At 39.4% G+C, this 20650-nt stretch overlaps 1 protein-coding gene across 1 annotated transcript in view; it reads left to right on the top strand.

Annotated features, from left to right (window-relative positions):
* TTC29 (tetratricopeptide repeat domain 29) overlaps positions 1-20650 on the top strand; it is a 250825-nt gene that overhangs the window by 17204 nt on the left and 212971 nt on the right. The gene's annotated exons all lie outside the window — the stretch shown is intronic.

Raw genomic sequence — 20650 nt, 5'->3', positions numbered from 1 at the left:
CCTTCCTTCCTTCACCCAACAAATAATTATTAAGCCCTTACTATGTGCTAGGCACTGTCCTTGCAATGAGAATGTGGTAGTGAACAAAAACAAAGTCCTTGTTCTTAAGCAGCTTACATTCTTGTGTAGGAGACAGATAATAAACCCCAAACAAGTAAATATACTCTTACTACTTACACCTGCTACTACTGCTAAACTCTTATATACTGTTTACAATTGGCCAGAGATTGTTTTCATTATTTTACATATGTAACCCCTTTGATACAACCCTCTTTTAAGGTAGGTACCATGGTAAATCCCATTTTACAGATGATGCACAAACAGGGGACATGCCTTGCTCAAGGTCACATGCCCCTAAGTGGCAGAGTTATACAATGTCAGTGGTAAGTATCGTAAGGAAAAATAAAGATCAACACATTCCATGGACAGATTTGGCCAATGGGGGTAGTATAAGTTAGAGAGTAACAACACAGTCTTTAGAATCTGAGTTCTGTGATCAATGTGCTACATCTAAGCTCTGTGGCATTAGGTAATTACATTGTTTATTTTGGACCTCAGATTTTTCACCTGTAAACTGGAGTAATGAAACCTAGTAAAAGCGGTTTCTGTAAGCATTAGATTAAATTATACAATTATTATAAAGACAACGCAATCCTGGCATACATATGTGTGTGTATATGTATTTATATATATGTGTGTGTGTATATATATATTTAGTATATATATGTCAAAATGAAACAACAGGGCTTGAAGCTCATCAACAGCAAAAACCAAAATGAGAAGACAAATTGCTTATGGCTGAATGTTTCTGGGACAGAAAATAATTGTGTTTCCTCGAGGATTTAGTAACTCAGAGGACTAAGACAGAATATAAGAGATTCAAATCTTTCCAAGTGAAATGGATTCTTTCAAGAAATTATTGTTTTCAACAGATACATGAGGGCAGAGGCTCCCTGAGGTGCTCAGAGTCGCTAATGGGTGGTTGGAGAGAAGCCTGAGGGGTTAGCTGGACTTCACGTGACCACAGGGGAAGCCCCGAAGTTGGAGTGAGTCACACAGCCCCTTTTGGTGGTAGAACATAGGGCTGAAAGTGAACGGGCTCCAGCCTGGAGCCTTGTTACTGAAAGGCATTTTACCTGGCTAGGTAGAGGTGGCTCTTTATACAGATCTAAAACAAGAGAAGTTGGCCTGAAGCAATGACGTCTATTTTCATTAGTCCTACACAACCTCCTAATCCTTCCTTTTGCTTTTTCCAGACTCACTCTGTTCAGCAGGAACCTAAATGAAATTTCCCATTAATGTAAAATGGAGAAAAATATGTCATTAATGTATTCCTCAGTTTTTTCTCTTTCCTATAATCAATCATGTTCTTTGCTTATAAAACAGTTATGTTTCATTATTAACAATCTGGTTCATCCAAAGAATATCTCTGAGAGGCATGTTAATTTTGGTTGGTTGTTTGGCATATTAGAAAAACAGAAGTCTCATGAGCCCAGAGTGATTTTTTTGGTCAGTCAAAAAGACTTTAGGAACCATGACTACTGCTCAAGGTCAAAATGTAAAAAAAATTTTCGTGCCAGTGTTAAGATGTACGTTGGCATTACAGTCAATGTTTGTGATTTGGAAGTGAAGAAGAATGGATTTTATGCTGGATTTTGCCAACACTGTCTTCTAATACTTTTAGAAATCCAATAAACTTTGTGTTCTATTATAAAATGTGAAGTTTTAACACATGTAATATTCTTAATGAAAAATTTAGTCTTTTTTTATAAAAACATACTCTTTCAGACTACTCTTGTTATTATTTAGTGCATTCGAGAAGAGTACTAGGTAGAAAGTGCTAGGGAAAATAAGTTCCACACTATTTATCATTATCTGTATTAATATGCTTCAACTGAATGCCTGAGTTCATGTGGCCTTTTGTTGAATATCCAATAAATGGTTGCGGGTGGTACACATTAGTGGCATCAACTTTGCTCTGTCCTTCTCGGTCTAGCAGATATCCAGTGGCCACTTTTGAGCCTCTCTAAAAGACACAGAACTGGAGTTCCCAATTGTTCTCTTGGCCTTTGTTTTTTTCTAGGCTTGATTCAGATGCCTGATCCTTTTTAGATAAATTTCCTCAGACAAATCACCTGGAGTGATTGACTGCCGCCACTAAAACTTAAAGTTATATTACATGGTCTTACTTACAGGCCTAAGTAGGTGCTCAGTAAATATGGGTAAGTCTATTAATAGGCCTCCCCAATGTAAGCACTTAGCACTTTCTTCTTTTATTTGAAAGACCCTGTCCTTTGAGTATGAAGCCATGCTGACATGTGATGAATGGAGAATCAGCATTTGTTAGAGTGTTATGAATTGGGGCCCTTCAGAAGAGTTATGATAAGAGATTCAAAATAGCAAACAACACAAAGAGAAAAAGCTTTAAAAAAGGTTTCAGGGAAGCCAGGCTACAAACCTGAAGAGTGCTTTGAGTGAATTGGAATAGTGGTCTTTTTGGAAATAACACTCATTATTAGCTCTACGTAGGATAGATGGACTTGTAGGCAACATTTCAGCAAAAAGTTACTGCCTCTTTAGTATAAAAACATCAGTTTCACATTAACTTTTTTCAAGCTTTTTTTTTGCTGTGTTTCTAGCAAATCAAAAGCATCACTCTCTATTTTTAGAAATATGAAATTTTAGAAGACATATGTCTTCATCAAATGGGATAATATGGGTGTGAATATTTGACAAGAGAATTTTTTCTCTCGAGAGAGTTACATAAGAAACAAAAAGACCACTGTGGCTTGATAGGTTCGTCTCAGCTGGAAATTACTTCAGCATCTGGCATGATAGGCTCTGAATAAACAGTTGTTAAATAAATGAAGGAATGTAGTGATCCACGAAGCGTAGAAACTGTAAAATATTTTGAGTTTTGGGGATATAAAAAGAGAAATATTCACTTTACTTATCCTTTTTTTCCCTAAGTTTATTAGAACCCACTCTCCATAATTCAGTGTCACTCAAGCTGACTCTGCATCATCAGTGATTCTCCCCATGGATGGCCATGGCCAACGGGGTGCTCTCATGGGGATGAAGACAACAAACAGCCCATAGCTCAGGCAGTCTCTCTAGGCTCTGCTTCTTCCCTGTGTTCTGAGTGTTCTTGCTCTGGCCTAGAATACCTGACCTAGAATACCTGATTTCTCCTCTGTTGCTCGGCCCCAATTATGCCCTTTACCCCACCGCTGCTGTCTACCTGATTTTCAATTTAAGTACGAGCTTTGGCACCTTCCTTTGATCATACAACCACAATCTGTGGAGTTTCTCTGCCTGCCTCTTGTCCCTTATCCAAACCTTAGGTCTCAGCCCGCTGGTTACCCACCTAAATGGAAGAGTTGTTTGAACATTAGTCTCTTAGCCTCTTTCCTACCTCTCAGACCATGCCTATGACAGTGGCTGGGTGTGCCCAGAGTTGCTTAACTGCCAGTGTCACTGACTGATTTGTTTCTTCTGGAACCTTCTCCACATCTCTGACACACACACACACACACACACACACACACACACACACACAGACAGCTTGTAACCACAGACCCACAGACTCTTGCTTTTCTAGGTAGTCCACTGCAGATAAAGGTGAAGGCCAGCCTTCAGCAGAGCTTCCAAGGCCCGCTGTAGCCTGAGGCTCAGTAGCGCCCCCTACCGTGGGTGCTCTGAGTGAGGCCGATAGGACTGGTGTCTGAGTATTTTAAGCAGAGCATTCCAAAACCCCATACTGGCGCCCAGAAATGCACTGGCAAACAGAGGCCTTGCCATCCTTTCTTCTTAGTAGGGGTATCACTTGTATCTGGGTTTTCAGAGGGGCTGAGCCAGCCCACCTACCTGCTCTCATGCTCGGCAAGAGAGAAATAGATGGGGCCTGCCCTCTAGCCAGGAGCCCCAGGGCCTCCCAGCAGCATGTGTGGTGGCCCAGGCTGGAAGACAGAGCCCAAGTGTTCCTTGAGAGCAGCGATCCATGTGCTGCTATCCTGCTCACAGCTGATCTGTGTCTCTCTCAGGACTGAAGACTGTGCCGCTTCCTTAAGCTGATCTAAGGAAGTGCCCGTGAGTCAGCATAGAGTGGCCATCAAGAGCTGGGGTGCAGTGGCCACACTGACTGGGCTCCAAGCCTGATTCTGCATGCATGACTCTGAGACTGAGCAATTTGATCAAACTCTCTGTAACTCAGTTTCTTCCTCATAAATTGATGCTTCATCATTCAACAACTGTTTATTGCACAATTTCTCTGGGAAGGGGATTATTTTGGGAGCTAGAATATAACCATAAACAAACCAGATAAATTCTCTGCCACTGTGCAATGTCAGCTCTAGAACAGATATAGACAATGTACAAGTAAATATATATCACCAGGGAGATAAGAGCGATGCAAAAAAATAAAGCATGGTGAAGGACTAAAGAGTGATGTGGAGTATTTTATATAGTGATCAGAACAGTCTTTGATGAAGAGATGACATTAGACCAGAGGTCAGAATGCAGTAAGGAGTGAGCCATGCATGTAACTGGGGAACGGTGTTCATATCAGAGGAAACTGCAAGTGCAAAGACCCTAGGAGGCTAAGGTATGCCTGGGATATTGACAGTATCTGTTAAATACAGTTGTGAGGTTGAGTGAATTCATTTAAGTACTTTAAGTCGAGCCTGGTACATAAATATTTCTTGGTTGATGTTAGTTGCTAATACTATCAGACTGCTTCTGATTATATATATATTCTGCCCCAGCTGGACCAGTTCCCCACCTGACTCGAGGCCTCCTTGATGTTTCGGGACACTGCCACCTGCTGCTTCTTGCTGGTAGACCATTGAGTATCGGTGACATGCTGAGAAGCTGATGGGAAGTCTCATCTGCTGCCCTTTGTTCACCCTATATGTTGGCTTCTCCTGGCTGGACATTCATTCAACTCCTTAAATCAACTCTGTTTTTCTGCTTTATGTGAGATTTCCATCATCAGTGCTGTCTATGTCACCTGCCAAACATCAGCCGTCCCTCCAACAATGTGCCAACGATCCAGGATAATTGTTGTCTTATATAGGGAGATAACTTTAAACACAGAAGCCTGTTCTAAACACATGCTTCACTGGGGCCTGTGCTTTTGTCAAATGGCCATCTCCCTCTCTGAGCCTAAGAAGCCCCAGAGAAAAGTAAAGACTCCAAGTTATAGCAGAGTTCATCAGACCATCCACCAGCTCAGTGGAGGCTCTGGTAATCTTATGGAAAAAAAAAAAAAAACAATGGACAAGCTCCCACAGATCTACCACTGCCTCAAAGCATTCACCATTTAAGGCATGTACTTGTTTCCACAGACTCATGATCTTCTGAAATAGCTCTGTTGAATGTCTTTGTAGTTTGCCATTTAAAAAAAAAATCTTACTTCCATGTGCTTACAAACTTGTCCATACCTGGGAAAAGTGACAAGTGGAAAATGGCCTTCTAGCCCTTTCTGAAGGGAAGGTCTGGCTTTGGTCTGGCTGTACACAATGGTGCCATTTAGTATATGCAGGAACCTGGCTACCTATAGGACTTGCTTAATATAATACCCTACATTACATCCCACAGTCAATAACAATGAGATCCATTATAACAGACAATTACTTGAGAGCCTATTAAAAACAAGATGTTATACTAGTAACTTTTTATTTATTATCTCATTCTAACCTCTCACCAATCCTGTATAACCCAGATACTCCATACATCAGCAGGTTGCAAGACCACACTTCCCATTAATACCCAAACCATAATAATCTGGGTCTCCCTCCCTCATCACTGTTGGAGGTCCAGTGCCTTTTCCAGTTTCCCTCTCGTGAATTTCTCAGAACCTCTGGGAAATTCTTCCTGTCCCTAAACCCAGCTATCTATGCCATGTTGGTCTGAGTTTGGGCTACTGGTGGGCCCACTCCTTTTCCTGTCCTGAGACCCATTCAGACCCCAGCACAGCTTTGTCTCAAGTGTAGGGTCGGATGCTTTCCCTATTTCTCTACATGATAGGGAAGATTGAGCTGTAATGTTTTAGCAAGCTCTTATGATGGCTTTGCGGAACAGAATGGAATAACACACAGAGGATTTAAAACTGGCTATTAGATATGGTTGCTGTCAGAGTGCTCGGGCTCAAGCCCCTGCTGAGGCTCAGCATACAGTGCACTGATCTCTTAGCTCCTTTCTTCCCATGTGTTGCAGGGGGCAGTTGAAAGTACTGCCAATGGGATGTCCTTGCAAATATCTCACAATCTGAGCCCAGACTTCTGTTTTCTCTAGCCCTAAACAGAGGCAGAGTTATCCCATATTATCTAAAATCTAATCCTTGGGCTCCAGGATGAAGAACAACCTCATCTCTAGCTACAGGGCCTTTCCCTAAGGTCCCCACCAAGGCAATGCATAAAAACATAACAAACCAACATGGTGACATTTCCCCATTTCTGAGTTATTCCCTCTTGACTCATCCCACACACGAGACCTAAATTGAGCCTTAGCATTCACAGTCCAGTTCCGTACAGACATGAGCTAAGATCAGCTGCCACGCCTTGCCTGACACCTTTCCGTCTCTGTTCCTGACCTCCACTGTGTTTTGTATGTCCCCTCGAACTCTCACTGCAGTCCTATGGAACGGGTATCATCACTGTGCATTTTGTCATTTGCTATGCACAAAAAGTTGATGAGACTCAACTATTATTAGGTCTTTGTCACAGGTAAGGATACCCAGGTGCAGAAAGTGTAAGTCACTTGCCCCAGGTGGTAGACATTTTTACACCAAGAGCACCCTGTGTACTCCACATGCCTTCGTCTAATGCCACTCTCTTTGTCAAGGATATTTTACTGTCCCGATAAAACCCCTCGCCATTTCATTAACTACCACTGTGTCTAGTTTGCTTTCTGGCTCTGGAGCAGGCTGGTCAGATGTGTAAGTATCTGTCTTCAAGTCTATCCCCACAGATGGGTAACCAAATGAGGCAAACTACTGTATTTTCAAACATGCCACCCTGATCCATGCACACGGACAGCACAGCCTTCACACCACAATCTCTGGGCCTCCATCCAGAGATCTTCCCTGTCCCCTCCATCCAGAGATCTTCCTTCTCTGAACTGCTATAAAGCACTTATTTTTTTTCTTAAACCACATAACATAGGATTTTATTATTGATTACAAAAGGTCTTTATTTATCACTACAGATAGTCTTACATTGTTCTCCCATGCCCTTTTATTTCCACTGGACTTGTCTTCCACATAAAATCCGAATGCCTTGAAGGTAAGGACTATGTCTTAATTTTTTTTTCTCCAAAGAATGTAATGTTATCCTAGGTGTATATAAAATGATAAATAAATATTGACTTGCGATATTGTTGACAGGAATTAACCAAAAAAGAAGGAACTGGTAGAAATAAATCTATAATGTTCCTTAAAATATATGTTTTTGTTTTCATCTTTTAGAGATAGGTTCTCACTCTGTCACCTAGCTGGATGTGGTGTCGCAGTCATAGCTCACTGCAGTCTCCAGCTCCTAGGCTCGAGCCATCCTCTGGACTCGGCCTCTTGAGTAGCTAGGACTACAGGCGTGCACCACCGCACTTAGCTAAAATACACATTTTAAATGGTTTTTCATATTGCCAACAAACTTATAAATGCTATAAATTGTCAATGATAATTCTTGAATAAGTAGCAAAGCCTTTTTATCCTTAAAAAAATTTTAAACAGAGATGAATCCTCATAGTTCATAGATAAGTGGTGAAAAAGGAAACACACACATGGTTTTTATTAACTTGAAAAAAAACAGTTAAAATAACTCATTAGGGTTTCTGAGTAATAATTTCCACAAATTAATTGTTAAGTTGTCTTAACATTTTCTTAAGTGTCTCTGGGTGTCTTTATCTGCATTTTTTATATTTATATAAATACATTGACAATATGAGTCTTACAATTTTTTTTTAGAAAGGTAGATTTTTTGGTTTGATCTGCGGAGCAATTGCTTACTAAAAAGCAATGCCAGCATCTCTTTTTGAAGCATTTCAATTTAATGAAGTTCCTTTTAACATAAAATACTGAATAAAAAGCTCAATTGTTTTACTCTATGCTTTGTGAACAGCACCTTCTCTTTCTGCTTTTTTGGGAAACTGTGCTGTTTTCTGATTACAAATGATGGAACTTCTGTCTTGTTTCTTAATGTTTCTGGAGTTTAAAAAATGTCTTACGGTAAAGTTAAACGTACTTCAGGAACATTAACATAAAAAGCCCAAGAGTCTCTTGCCACGGGCCATTGTTATGCCCTTAAATAATATAAACTTGATCAAAATCAGATATCGAAGCAGGCAACATTCACTGGAAAGTTTTTATTTCTTTCCTATTTTCTTAAAATCCCCGGAAACTTGTTTATTTCAGCAAGAGCCCACCCTTTTCCAAACACATCAGCCTTTGGAAAGCTTTATTTAAATGCCTCTGCCGAATGAAAGGTTTCTTTCATGCCATTTCAAGCCCCAAAGTACCAAAAGGGTAAATAACTTGAAGTATCATTTTTGACTGACTTGGCTTTGAAACAGGCACAGCCGGCGTAAACAGCTGGTCGGCTGCCGGCCGCTTACCTGCCTCTCTAAACATTTCCCTCCGTCACCTCCTAATGTTGGTAACAATGATAAACACCTTAATTCACTGGATTAATGAGTTAGAGCCAATAGAAAAGGACAAAAACCCATAACTTTTCCACAAACTTAGTTAAATGTCAAGGTTTTTAAAGGCCTAGTTAGCAAGTATATTAGATGAGATATGTCAGTTTCCCAATTTACGACTCTGACTTGTCTCTTGTGATTCCTTATAGCCTCTAGCCATTCTCCTCTTACCTGAGGCATTCTCTGGCAAAAACCTGATGCTTCCAGTCATTCTGCATTCTTGTGTTTCTTCAAAAATAATTGGACAGGCACCTTTCCATAAACAATCATCATTAGTTATATACGGTACACAGATAAGAATACCACACAAATAAGATTCAATGGAATGTCTTGAGCCAAATAGTCATAATTTGGCCTGCGTGTTACAGATGTGATTGACAGAGAGTTAATGCACTTAGCACTCTTCCAGGAGGCTCTGAGTATTAGCTCCTTGATGCTCAGAAAGTCCTGCTCCCAGAAAAGTGACATAGACATTGACCACTGAGTTTGTTGCTATTCAATAGCCGGTTCCGTTTCCAGACTCTATGATTAAAGTCATTATAGGAACTGTCAGCAGAGGGGAAGAAATGGAAACTGTCACAAGAAGCGACTCTCTGAAATGTAAAAGATTTCCATAATGTTTAACAGTTTTAAAGCAGGGAATTTTAACTTAATGAAGATCAACCTAAACTGCAAAGCTGCAAGCTTCAAATATTTTCTGCTAGGTTGATTACCTCCCCATCTTTCTTGGGTTTTTTTTTTTTTTTTTAAACCTTCTTAGAAAAACTCTGAAAAAAACAAACAAAAAAACCTTTGTACTTACAGCTATGAACGAAGTTTACAACAAAAATGAATTAACGTCTTTCAAGAGTCTGTTCTTAGAAGCATGTATATTCTGTGGAAAGGACGGATGAAATGAAAATTTTAGGACATAATTTGAAAGTTTTTAGTAATTATCTTCCTATTCAAAGGCCATGATAATTATAATGTTCACCTGAACACAATATATCCAGTCTGATGATGAGCCTATTTAGGTGTACAAGTTGCTACTAGTTCTATTTTTTCTATTGTTAAAATGAAAAATTCTGATTTATAATTAGGATTTATTATTGTTTGGTAATCTTATATATACATCATCAGGTTGCAGACTATTAAAAAGATTTTTAGTAAACATTTCTTGGAATATATTAATTTTTCAAAAGTAGATTTTGAATATATATCAAGTATTTATTAACACTATTAGATTATCAATTAATGTTTTAGCTCATTTTGTACTGTGTTTAAAAGTAAATGAGAAATCTGAGAAACTGTCACAGACCAGAGGAGCCTATGTAGACATGATGACTAAATGTAATGCGGTATATTGAATGAGATCCTAGAACAGAGAAGAGATATTAGAAGAAAACTAGAGAAATCCAAATAAAGTGTAGAGTTCAGTTAACCAATATCGGCTCCTTAGTTGTGACAAATGTGCTGCAGTAATTAGGATTGCCATGGGACATCAGTACACTAAAAGAGAATTTCTTGTTTATCTGAAATTCAAATTTAACTGGATGTCCTGTGTTTTTTTTTTTTTTTTTCCGGCTAAATCTGACAACCCTGATAGTCGTCAGCAATAGGGCAAACTGCAGAAGGGGTACACAGGAACTCTTTGTAATATCTTTGTCACTTTTCTGTAAATCTAAAGTTATTCTAAAATTAAAAGTACCTAGAAACTTAAAAAAAGCAAATGTGAACAGATATAGTCCATGAAATGCAGTTTGCTTTAATATTTTAATTGGAGCATTTTGCATGCCTAAGAAAGATTAAAATCTGACACCAGCTTAAGCTTTTTTTCCTCCATATGTAAACAAGTTTGCCCATTAAAAAATGTATGGTTTAACCCCATTTGCCAGTGAGAGGAGAGCCTGGTACAATAATACTAACAGTAATATTCTACTATTTATTTTTCTTTCCTCACCTGCTATGCCCAGGTTTTGACATTAAGAATATTGTGTTTGATATTTTCTGCATTAAAAACCACTTTAGGCTTTGGTTCCATTTTACTCCCAGTCAGAAAGATCAGAAAAAGCTGAAGTCACACAGTGAGAAACTTTATCCACTGAATGAGACATTATCCATTCCACCAGACTGCAAATCAAAGAGTATCTCTTAGGCTGCTTAAAAATTCATTTTAAAATCTGATCCTGATTGTACTTTTATGGTAATTTCATACCATCAATCATCCTTTTACCTTTCGTCTCTGGGTCCACTGCTTTCCCCATAGAGCTCATTCACTCTACCTCATTATAATTCCTTAGGTGAGAAAACAGGGTAAGAAACCTTAACAGAAATGAGAGAAAGATGTAAATTTCTTGAGAAAAGTCAAGTTCACTAAGAAGCAGAGCTAATGATACGTTCTGATCTTTTGTTTTGTCCTTTTTTTTTTTTTGAAGTAAAATATCGGAGGAAAAACAGACTCCAAAAAAGCAAAAGAGAAAACAAAGTCTCCCATGCAAATAACATAGTTGTAATCTGCATTCACTTTAATTTTTATACCTTATATTTTTTACCTGTCAGGGTTCTGACTTGTTTCTGCCATTTGAAGTGAACAAAAGAAATATTTTTCAAACTCTCCAGAACTTTTCTTTCCTTGTGTGATGTTTGCCTGCCTTTCACCAAGGATATGTATGGCCTTTCTAATTCTCTTTCCAGTAAACGAATTAGCAGAGTGTAGAATTATCAGTCTGCAGCTATAAGCCACACAGAGCAGGACCCTCTCTAGGTCTATAAGTTCACGTAGAGTTATGGGAAATCAATAATATAACTTTGGTTATTATTCTCCATTTGGCAATGTATATACGCCTGCTCCCGCTAACAATTAATCACAGGAAGGGAATAGCATGTGGCTGTGTGTGTCAGCTGAAAAGCGCTCGTGGCAAGTGAAATGATTTCTAACATCCAGTTAAAGTCAAGCATTCATTCAGCCTTTTTCAGCATGATTCAATTTTACTAACAATAAATGTTATATTTTTGCTCCATTGATTTGAATGCTGACTCCAGTGTAAAGCACATTTCTTAGAGCAACAAGAAATGTAGTAGATAATAAACTCAGCAGCGTAGCTCAGCCTCAGTACATTTAGATTGGAATAAAAAAAAAATGGCCATTAACCACAAGAGAAAGGACTGATTTCTCTGAAATACCAAGTCCAGCTGCACTGTCGTTTCTAACATCTTTAACAAAATATTGCCATAAACCACAGATGCCAATAATAGCACTAATCCCTCCAAAATGGGTTGTTACCAGCAGTTAGTGACCAGTTTCTTAGTTAATGGCCCGAGGGGAAAGGCTTTAAGAAAGCTGTATTCACTATTTCCTCTCAGGCAATTTAACTGGATGCATTAAACTGCATTTTCATTGGGATTTCAAAATGTTTGTGCTCTGACAAGGCGCTCATCTTAAGGTCTTTTGATTAAATCTCCATCTCTGCAGTTTTAGGAAGCGCCAATAAGCAACACATCTAAGTGTGGAAGTGGGATAATTTAAACAGTCTCGTAATTAATAACCTAAGTGACAATCTGAAATATATAACAATACGTTATGCTGATATAATCATGCGGAGCTTCTTTGTTGGGGATTTAACGCTCTGTGCCATTGATAAACTGGAACTTGACCCTGCCTTCATTCATTTCTAGCAGAAATGATAATCCCTGCTGCCTTCTTTGCGGGTTTATTGTGAGGATCAAAGGCGACTCTATTTGTGAAAGAGATTGAAAACTAGGTGGTGCTTGGAACTCCAGGCAGGGACTGCCCGCCCGCCAGCCGCTCCTTCTTCATCAGTAGTAACCAGGTGTGCTTTGACAGAGCTAACTAGTTAATTCTCACATATGCCCAGAGGGTTAAATTTTAACTCTATATTGCAAAGGAGGTTGGAGTGCGAGTGACGAGGTGACCAAGGAAATGAGTTTTCAGTAATTGCTTCTAGCAAGAATCTGAACCCATTCAAATTTTGATTGAAACTTCAAGATTTAAAGGACTCAACTTTTATTTTAAGGCTTATAAATCACCAACTTCACTTCTTTTGAAAACGTAAATTTTTTTTTATCAGATGTCATGAAACATCTGATTATTATAGGATAGTTTCTGTTAGAAATAAATTGTACCTAGCATGCAAATTAACTCAGGCCCACAGACTCGGGACTTTGAAGTGATTACAAGTTTTAAAGTTCTACATGGGAAAAAATAAGAATGTTAAAATAATTCATATTGGGATAAACTAGCTGATACTGTTATTTGCATCCTAATGTATATGACCTCAGAGGTATTTTACTAATAAATATGGGAGTAGCTCACTTAAATGTATTTCAGGTGATAATGTGGATACCATCATTAAAATGGTCGTAAGTACCTCGTAGTAACAATAATAAATTTAACATTTACCTCTGAGGAACTTCAAAATAATATTTTATATGCCATCATTTTGGGTGTATTGTTTTTCCTGATCACACCTAAAATAATTTCCTCTCCCGATTCACATTTTACATATGTAATTAACATACTAACATATTAAATGAAGCCTGACCACCAAAACACTTTACTTATTTCAATGCATTAATCATAGGAATAACATTTCTAGGTTTAAACTCAAGTGTTCTGACACTATTTATATATCAATCATAAATCATTCAGAAACCTGAATAGGTTACGTAGTATTATTTAATTCATCTACTTCCACGGTCTATTGGTTTTAAGTGAAACACCGCAAGTGCTCATTAATCTCAAACATTAACCTAACTTTATAAATAAAGGCACAAATGATTGGCATTACAAAGAAAATGCCATTGGTCTGCCCGTACTCATTAAATCTAGTGCTATCTCAGATTACAAACTCTCACTTTTATGTGTGTATGGGTTGGGGGGGAGGTAAAAGCCTGTGCTATCTTTCTATGTATATGAATATATATTACATTATGTTACATATTATATATTTTTTCTATGTGAAAAAAATCAAAGCAGTATCAGTGAAATCTTACATAGTAAGTTTATCAAATTATAATTACATTGCAAGGAAAATCTAATATACACTTGCAATCAGAAGTTTTTATTTTCCTGATAACTGAAGCTCAAGCTGGGTCTGGCACCCACTGATAGAAGAATGACGGTGTGCAGGACCTGCCACCCGGAGTGGGGGAAGAATTAACAGGCCTGGGAAGAGTCCCACGGAACGGAGACGCCGCCCCACTCCCGTGGCCGTTTCCCAGTGTGAAAATGCGCAGGGGAGACGCGCCAGTGCACGGCTGGGACATGAGGGATGGGACGACTTGCCGCAGAGACAGGCCTGCGCTGTGGCAGAGGAGGCAGGTGCTAAACCTGTCTCCCTAATTCTTCTGTCCCTCTCCCGACCCCAAAATGGCCAGATGCGGCAAATCTAAAATTATGACAATAGAGAGAAAACTTCTATCCTGCAGTGCACCTCAGGAAAAGGTGGTGGTGTGAAGGTTTGGGTGAAAGGCAGAGCATGAGGTCACGGTCCCCGAAGGGGACAAAGGCAGCCGTGCAAAGGTGTGGGCACAGACATGGTAAAGAGAGGACAAGAGAGGTACAGAGAGACCAGAAGCCCACTTTGCAGCTGCTCCAGCCTTTCTTCATACTCTCAGCCCTTGCGCCCCTCCCTCCATCTCTTAGGAACGCTCCGTGGATCTCAAACAGAGCCCTCAGTTCCTTGGAAGGAAGATGACCAAGCCTTCCACTAGGATGGCATCTTGTAAGAGTCTGAAAAATGGGGGAAAAGCAATGTCTCTTGCACATGAAACATACAATTACTTCAGAATTTTACGAGCTTAATTTTCTTTTGACATAGTCCTAATTTGTACATTAGAGGAATGAATAAAAATGTAAAAGGAATTGTAGGAGCACAGATTCCTTGGGAGGACCCTAGCACCTGTGTTTACTACTGAGCGTCGCTGTTGGCAGGAGGCAGGGACGGGGGTGAGAGGGAAGTACCACCTCAAAACTGTGCCTTATTTCCTTTTTATATATATTTCTATCTCCACTGCCATAAACATAGCCCAAATTTTATCATCTCTCATGTGAACTACTACTGTTGCCTCCTGCTTGGACTTCCTGCTTCCACTCTTGCCCCTTACATTCTGTTCTCCACAGAGAGGTCGAAGTAATTATTTAAAAATACAGATCAGATTATATCACTCCCCTGCTTCCTATAGCACTGAAAGTGCAGTCCAACCTCCTCACCTGCCCTATAATGCCTTGTCTCCCTTAGCGCCTGCCTAACGTTCTTGTATTTCCTTCCCTGCTATCTGCCTTAGCAACTGTGATCCTGGTACTTTTATCTCCTTCCTATTCCTTGTATGTGCCCAAACTCGTTCCCACCCCAGGGCCTTTACACTGGCTATTCCCTCTAACTGGTCAGCCCAGCTGCACACAGCATGTTCCCCTTAGCATGAAGGAGCCTCCTCTGACCACTCATCCAAAAATAGCCCCTATGTGCTTGCTGGGACATTACTGATTATGTTTATCACTCAGCACTTATCACCACCCACTATTTTCTTGTTTGCATTTTTACTATTTGTAAATAGTAAATACCTTTTACCTCAGGAAAAAGTAAGTATTATGAGTGCTTATTCAAAGACATATCCCCTTAATTTCGTGATCTAAATAAATAAAGTACAAAAAAAAAAAACCAAAAGACAACAAAAAAGTTATATCGCTATGAACCAGAATAGTCTGGAATTTGCTAAGCGTTCAGTAAAAGATTGCTGAAATAAATGAATGAACAGATGAGTAGAAATTGGTCTTGGTTGGTGAAGGATTCATGAGGGAGCATCTTGATGAATGGATTGTGCTGTGTGTTTATATGCATTTCTGTGCATGTCTTAAATGCCAAAATAACAAATTAATACAAGGGGAGACTCAGTTGAGCAAGAATGTGTTTGATATCATGTAGGAAACGTAATAGCTTCGTGAATGGTATTTTTGCTTTAGCTTCCTATTTGGAGCTTTCATCAGATATGAACTATTTGAGTTAATTTGGACATATTTCAAACTTGAAGCTTTCAAGTGGCTATTTTCTCATAACTTCTGACTAGCCTCACTAAGTCTGTGACGTTTCACTGTGATTCTTCCATCCAGTTAGGAGAGAGAGTCTTCTGTGTATCAGGTTTATTTAGTTATTGACAAATAAACACCGACTGTGTGTGAAACTGGCATATTTCTAAGCAGGGTGTTGTAACAGGAATTTGCAGTGGGCTGGGGGAAGGAAGGGGGGTGGTGAGGTGGGAATCTGTCCCCCTACACTGATTGTGAAAACCACTTTAAAACTCACCCAGTACCAACTGAGCTTCATACGGTTGTTACAGGGAGCAAGGGCGCTGTGATGGCAATGTGTCAGGCCTAATTGGGACCTTCTGAGAGCTAAGAGTACACACAATTCTAGCAGGAAAATGTTATTCCGGTCACAAACACTATATTCACAGGAAAACTTCCCTTCCGTCCTCTCTGCCTTCCTTACTTAGCTATTCCAGGGAAGTGATAGGTGCATGCAAAACTTATAAAAATTTAAACTATTTGGGTGCTTTTGGAAATGAGTTATACAGCTCTAAACAAAAAAAAAATTCCTCCATGAAAATGAGATACTTAATATGTACTGCTGACTCTTCTCTCCCGGAGGGGCAGGTCCAGCCAGGAAGCAAACCCCCTGAATTCGCAGGAGTGACATTTGCCGGTGATTCAAATTCAAACCAAGCCTACTCAGTGAATCGCAGCCCCTGAGGAATTCACAGCTCTCTCTATCAACCCCCCATTTCCAATTTTAGCTAAACGTTCACCAAACCATTTCTGAAACAATAGATGGAAAACATGCGAGAGAAATCTCTCACTTCCTTGCTTTGAGAAAAGCTGAGCAGGGGAGGAAGGTTGTCCATGTTGACATGTTCAATTCTGGTGTCATGAAGACCCAAGGAGGGCCTGTTCCCTATGGGGGTTTTCCATCCTTATGTTCTACATTTGTCTTTTACTGGAGTGAAAGCACAGGGCTAAGGTACTTTTTTAAGTCATTTCACTTTTCTCATCAACAAATAATGAACAAGGAAAGTGATAACTCAGACATGCAAAGAAACACTTCCCACCTCTCACTTCCGTGTAGGACAATGTGGTCCTCCATGAAAAGAAGCTTGGACCAATAAACTGTGAAACCTACCAAGACAAATCTAAAGGAAATAAAGCAAGAGACCGCAGAGAAATATACTTGACCATGCTTCACCTTTTTATTTGGAAAATAACAAAACTCTACTGGGTATCTAGATTTATTGGGGAAGTTTGATATAATTGTTGAATACTCTTTATTTTGGCCTGGTTTGCACTAACATTTATTGATTACTCACTATGTGCTCAATATTATCTAAGTGCTTTTCATATATTAACTTACTCAATTCTCACAACCACTCTTAAGAAGCAAATGTACCCATTTTAACAGACAAGGAGGTACACAAGGTCATGCAGCTTTAAAATTGCAGCACTCTAATGAATAATAAAATACCCTTTAATTTATCATTTTCAAAAAAAGACTTGAGCAAAACTGGAAAAGGTATTTTGTCTTATAAGATTTAACAGTTTCAGACTAGAGGATACTTAGAAAAGTACATTGGGACATTTTGACATGGATATGAGCATGCGTTAATCAGAACCTAAAGCCTCCAAGGACCAGGAACCTTGGCAGTCATACCACTTTTCCTACCACCTAAAGCAAAATCAGCCCTGGTTGACAGCATTGGCCTTGACTGCACATCATGTAACCTATTAGTTGTTTACATATGTGTTTGCTTTGTTTTGTATAAACATTTTAACTCTAGGGTTGCAGGAGGGGCAATGTGGTGAGTCCTCCCAAAATGAGCTCTTCTATGAAATCGTTTGCTTCCCTGCACCTAGTGTGTAACTACAAGTAGCTTCCTTATGGGTTATACTTAAGACAAGGTGGGGTGATGTGTCCTGCCAGCTTCCCCAGAAGCAATTCTTTGTTTATCCATATTCCTTCCAGATCATCTCCAAATATCTGTCTACCTGTGTTTTAGTTCAGCTATGTTTTATTTACAGCATCTCACCAAGACCAGGCAGTACAGAAAGGGACCTTGTGTTTCATGACAAGTTTTCCTTTCAATCCTTCATGCTCAAAGAGAATTGACTACAGGGTGTCAGGTGACCTTTAGCTGAGACTTAACAAGCAGGTAGGATACTGTGAACAGAAAATGGCTTTATTGGAATTCATGCAATAAACAACAAACAACGTCTTAAGTCCTTCCCAAGTATTCAAAATTAGAATAATGCTAATTATGAAACACATTTTAGAAATTGACTGGGGGAATCTGATTTTGTGCCTGTAATACTTTCCTTCCCTGATAAACCTCATACAGAAGTAGCAAGCATTGTTTTTCATCTCTGCCATATTTAGCTCAGAAGGAAATAATGTCAGCCATAGACATTAACTCCCGAGTTGTTGTGCATGCTAAAGCACTCTCATTATCTGCCACGCCAACTTTAAACTTGTTCAAGAAAAAAAAAAAAATAAGATCTCAGCATGAAACTCATTCTAACTCTAGGGGGTCCCATGAACTGAATTTAAAAATTCAGTAGAAAATGTCCTCATCCCATACATGAAGTTCTTTTTATAAATGCCTAAGGCCTTAACTTTTAGGAGCTACTTTCATGATTGTTTTTCCAGGGAATCTATAAAATCAAGGAAAGATGCTATACCACAGGTGGCAGTGTCTGCACATATGGGGCTCTCCTGGTTGAGAACATTGTGGGGTCACTGGCAGTCCTTGCTGCATGTCACACCAATAATAAACCTTCAACATTGTCTTATACTGCTTACTTCTGAAACAGGTGAGCCAGCCAATTGGCAAAACAGGAAATGTTATAAAACAGTTTCAGTTACTGGAAAGACCAGCTCAATGAGCACATGTGTTAGTGAGCCGTGCATCCCACGCTACCACACATACAACCCATGTTGCCCAGTGAAGTGGACCACACGGTAGCGAGGACACTAACTTGCAGCATGACACATTCAAGGACAGCATGTCAAAGCTACTCAGATGTTCCATCATCAGTAGGAAATGTCGAATTCTGTCTCTTTTGGACTTGCTCGCCCAAATTCATCTCAGGTGTCTCTGATTTTGGTCATGTGCTTTAAGCACATCTATGTCAAGGTCCTCTGAAAGACAGAACAGAGGCGATTTTCCTCTTTCTCTGGGCTGTGAGGCAGGCCACAGTCCTCCACACGGCTGAATGGATATGGTGGGATTCCTGGCATTAAGGGAGAAGCAGAGCCTCAGATTCCAGCTGTCCAAGAGGGTTGACCGATTCCCCAGGCTTTGAGGGTTTTCCACAGTGAGCTCACCCAGCACCCCTTCTAGACAACAAGGATTTCTTGTTACTTAACATGATCAAATTTAGATAATCCATGGTGTCCTCCTGGGACCAAAATCATTTTTCCTGCATGCTCGTGGCTGTGGGTCCAAGACAGTGAAAAGGTATTGATTGAGAAAGCACTTGGGCATGACTGGGATGGAGACTCTTGGGCTATCTATGAAATCAGCATCTATAGCACAGTGGTTTTCGACTTTGCTGTACATTCAAATTACCTGTGGAGCTTTTCAAAATCCTCATAGCAATTGAATACGAATCTGTAGGAATGGAAATAGCAAGAATTTTTAAAACTCCTTGGGTAATTTCAGTGTGCAACAAAGTTGAAGAACTAATGCTGTCTTGCCCTTGTTACTCAAAATACAGTCCCTAGCAAGTAGCTTTTGGAACTGCAGACTCTCAGGTCCTTCCCCAGAACTTCTGAGTTAGAATCTGCATTTTAACAAGATTCTCAGGTAACTCATATAAACACTGAAGTTGAATTAGCACCGTAGGGGAATCTGCGTTTATCTAAATGTCCCTGTGATTCTTGGGCCCGCTAAAACTTAAGAAACTCTGGCCTAGAACTGTTCTTATTGCCTGGAAGGATGCTGCAGGGATCATTATCCCCAGGGCTATATAATTTCTTCTTTTTCAATTCAAATGTATCCTGTTTTATGTTCCAGTAGTTAAATTTCCAGTCTTCCTCTTTTTTCTCTATCACTGCCTCCTTCTCTCTTGATTTACTCAAGCCCCTACCTCCAGTGAAGCAGCTGTTTATGACAGGCAACAGTCATAGGGACAGCTCTGTAAGGAGAGAATTCCTGGACACCAACATGTGCCTTGTGGTTCTTGATAGACACAATCTGACTCATGTATCATTTACATAATCTGCCTACACATAATGGCATTTTTTGGGCTTTGTTTGTTTGTTTTTTGTATTGAAGCCATAAGATTGTGCACCAAAAGGAAAATTTCAATGACTGGAGTGTGATCAAGAAGACACAAGTTACTTACCATAAATCTAGTGCCTAAACTAGGAGTAGAGGGTCAAAACTTCATGAATATATGTCACGTGCATTCACAACTCTAATCCTAGTAACATGTTAAAATATGGAGGTTTAGGCACATAAAGGAATATTTTTGGAATGGTAGACTATATTGTTCAAATATGGAATCATCTATTTACATACAGAACACTTAGCCATGCAAATCATTTCCATTTATTCTTATTCAATGTCATTGTTAAGACTCTTAATTATTCATGCATTCCTTGTTTCCTCTCCTTAAGTGTCTTCTATAGTACTAGGAAGAAGCAATGCCTCATTACCTATACTCATTGTCATCTCTGCATTTACCTGGTCATCAGAATGTTTAACCATTGAAGGATTTCTCTACTTCTTCAATAAAACATTTTGAACTATTAAAAATGTTCATTGACCTCATTGGAGGAAACAACATGAGGTGTTGTCTTCTGAATTCAGCATCTTATACAGTGTCTGGCTCATAGTGACATGCAATAAATACTTATTGAATGGGTTTTTTAAAATTTTATTGCTGAAATGAAACATGGTGCAAACT

The sequence above is a fragment of the Lemur catta genome, chromosome 5 (assembly GCF_020740605.2).
Source record: "Lemur catta isolate mLemCat1 chromosome 5, mLemCat1.pri, whole genome shotgun sequence".
In the NCBI taxonomy this organism is placed as follows: Eukaryota; Metazoa; Chordata; class Mammalia; order Primates; family Lemuridae; genus Lemur; species Lemur catta.
Note: the sequence above shows the minus strand (reverse complement) of the source record. Positions and strands in the feature narration are given on the sequence as shown.